Raw genomic sequence first — 3,476 nt, forward strand, 5'->3', positions numbered from 1 at the left:
TGTATATGCTCCACAAGGGAAAACAAGGAACATAGTTTACAATGAGGTGTTATAATCACAACAGCAAGAAAGTATGTACATGATCACGTTCTTTTACGAAACTTCATTGACTTTCATATATTTATATTGATATACATATATATACGTGTGTTTGGGTGCGTGTGTGTATATACATCTCTCTATATAAAGATGATGCGTAGTCTAGACGGCGTTTTTAGATTTCATTATTCTCTTCAACCCGGGCAACGCCGGGTATTTCTGCTAGTATATATATATATAGAGAGAGAGATAGATAGATAGATAGATAGATAGATAGAGAGAAAGAGAGAGAGAAAGAGAGAGAGAGAGAGAGAAGACTGATATTGTTTTTTCAACACTTACATTATATTTATCATCATTGTCACCATAATAATCATACGTTACTCCGTGCCCTTTGTAGCTAATAAAAGAAACCATATACTCATTACTACTACTACTACTACTACTACTACTACTACTACTACTACTACTACTACTACTACTACTACTACTAGTAGTAGTAGTAGTAGTAGTAGTAGTAGTAGTAGTAGTAGTAACGGGGTGTGGTGCAAGCTTCTCATTAAAATCATTCATTTTCTCTTCTAATGTATTTTTCTATACTCAATACTTCATAAAAGAGTGACCAATAGATTTTTTTGTATTAAATGATTGTGATAAAATATCAAAAAGTAAAGTTTTTTCCAACTACCAGTGGGGCATACATTTTTCTGGAAAGTTATAGTGGAGCCTGGGGAAAATAGATTTGGAAACACTTACTTAGATGCATTCAAGGCAGATGATCACATGCGTAGTAGCAAGATCTTCTCAAGTGTGAGAGCAGTATTTCATTGTAACTTTAATGGTCTGAAGAAAGTTTAATAAAATTTAAGGGTATTTATTTTAATAATAGCAATGTTTATGGAGCACATATTTAGAAAACTGTAAAATAGAAATAATACAAATTTTAGCTATTGCTTAAAAACTAATTTTAGAAATAGTTCACTCTCCAGATTTCAATGAGTGAGGACAGATAATAAGGTGTATGTTTGCCGGAATAAAGTGTTATACTCGCTCGACCGTTACTATGAAGCTAATCCAGCCAATTATAAAGCTAGCACTTCTTCCACTAGAACTTCTGTGGTTGAAACACGACTTTCTTATGGCAAGAACAACTACCTAAATCATACCTACACCTTTTGCAATACTATCCAGTAGTGTACAGAAGTTACAAAATAGCGGTGTTGATAATTTTAACTTTAAATGAGAAACAGTGGAATACTGGAAACCTTATATGAACGGTTCCGAACACAATGATTCTGCTGCACAGACAAATATATTTATATTTCAAATAATTTAACAAATTCTAGCAGCTATTTATAAGGTTTTCTACAAGTGGTGCTGAAAAATAATGCTCATTTGATAAATTAAAACGAGTTAATTTCAATCAAATGACTCAAAGAGAAAAATAATAACATTAGCCGGAAGTCTTTTATATTTCCATAAATCAATCCTGATAGAGTTTCCACGGATGGCTAAATTTGTTAGCTGCAGAAGTATATAGAATCTCTTTCAGAGAAACTCCGCTGCCCTCTGTGTCATCATGATTGAAAAATGTTTTGCCTCGTCTTTCAGAGATGGTTTCAAAAAAACCTTTTGGAATAGCTTTAAGCTTTTCCAACTACAGCTTTCTCGATAGTTATTTCCCCTTACGTAATCTCTTGGTCCTAAAACGCAACTAAGTCGTTATCGCCGTACAGTCTCATATATAAGGTTTTAAATCTTGCTTTGAGTCAAATGAATAAAATGACAAGTTCGCACATTCCCGCTCCATCCAGCGACCATTTTCTGCTTACAAAGGTCATAAGTATTGTTTACCAATGGACATAAGACATTATCTAGCATGCATAATAATCTCAATATCATTGTGATTTATGTTGCAATATTTCTTGAAAATTCCAGAGCTTTCAAAGAGAGATTGTGAAAATAAATGGGTCAAAATAAAGAAGAACCAATTGAATGAAACCATGGTCCGGAATTGTAAATTCTTTTCAAGTCAAATGGCAGGTTCTAGACCCTCCCAGTATACAGTTGCATTGAGTGCTTTTCATGATTTTATGCCGCAAAATAAATAACACAGACACACATATGTATGTGTGTTTGAGTGTGTTTGTGTTTAGAGCGTATGAAATAAAATCGGCGTTGCGCTATATACCCACAGCAAGTTTTGGTGGATAAACTTCTGCAAACAATTTCTTGTAGCTCGAGAGAAATTAACTAATATTCGATTCGAATGTTTGGATTCACAAAAGCATGAACAAAGCAAAAGAAAACAAGAAAAATCTCGTATAAGACGTTTATTTAAACCCGTCATTGCAAATATCTACCGAAAAAGACAAAGTTACAAAGTTGTTAGCAAAGCTTTTAACCTTTAGTACAACATTGCTAACCCGAGAAACTAATCCAGCACCTCACACCTCAATCAAATGAAATTTGGTTTTTATTATTTATCTTCTCAACGGAACAAACAGTGAAGTTACTGTTTGATAATTTTAGTTTACTTGTATTCCAAATTCTTCTTTCGAGAGACTGGAATAGAAACCAGAACAGTTCTTAACTAAAGAGATAAAGAAGATTACCAGAAATAGTCCATCTGCAAGAAGATAATTAGGGTTATTATTTTAGATGAAGGTAACATCTATTATTAATGAAGAGATGGACGCAGAAATGGACGAGGTCTTGGCTAAATCTGGTAAAACACTGACGTATTACTAGACACATAATTGTGTGTGTATCTGTGTGCATATATATATATACATACATACACAGATAGATACTTATATACAAACATACAAACACTTACATACACGCGCGAGCACACATATATGCGTGTGCGTATGAATGTATACATTCTGTTTGCAATCCAAACATACACACACATACGTATGTATGCGTGTATATGTTTATATATAAATATAAAAACTCTTAGTCCGGATCAGACAAAATGCAGTTTGAAGGACAAACAATTGTGGATTATGTGTGTGTGTGTGTGTGTGTGTGTGTGTGTGTGTGTGTGTGTTCGTGTGCGTGTGTGTATGTAGGGCACTCAACACAGAGTCTGAAAGAAACCTGTGAAACTTTAAGGTGCATGAATCCGAATCAAGCTCTGTGTATGTATATGTCTGTGTGCGTGCATATATATATATATATATATGTGTGTGTGTGTGTGTGTGTGTGTGTGCGTGTATATGTGTATGTGTGTATGTATGTGTGTGTGTATGTATGTATGTATGTATGTATGTATGTAGGAGAATGTACGAAAAAAACAACAACAACAGACGAGGACAGGTGGTGTAAACAACAAAAGGATGTATTAGTTTGACGCTCGGGAATACAGAAAGTCTTTAACGTTTCGAGCTACGCTCTTCAACAGAAAGAATACGGAGAAAACAAGGAGAAAA

The 3,476-nt window shown here is 34.1% G+C and overlaps 1 long non-coding RNA gene across 2 annotated transcripts in view; it reads right to left on the minus strand.

Annotated features, from left to right (window-relative positions):
• The window catches only part of LOC128249504 (uncharacterized), a 25,770-nt gene that overhangs the window by 5,564 nt on the left and 16,730 nt on the right, over positions 1-3,476 (minus strand). For both annotated transcript variants that reach the window (XR_008265614.1, XR_008265615.1), the window contains exon 2: positions 796-882. This is a non-coding gene — a long non-coding RNA (uncharacterized LOC128249504). The remainder of the gene's footprint in view (positions 1-795; positions 883-3,476) is intronic.

This window comes from Octopus bimaculoides, chromosome 15, assembly GCF_001194135.2.
Source record: "Octopus bimaculoides isolate UCB-OBI-ISO-001 chromosome 15, ASM119413v2, whole genome shotgun sequence".
NCBI lineage: Eukaryota > Metazoa > Mollusca > Cephalopoda > Octopoda > Octopodidae > Octopus > Octopus bimaculoides.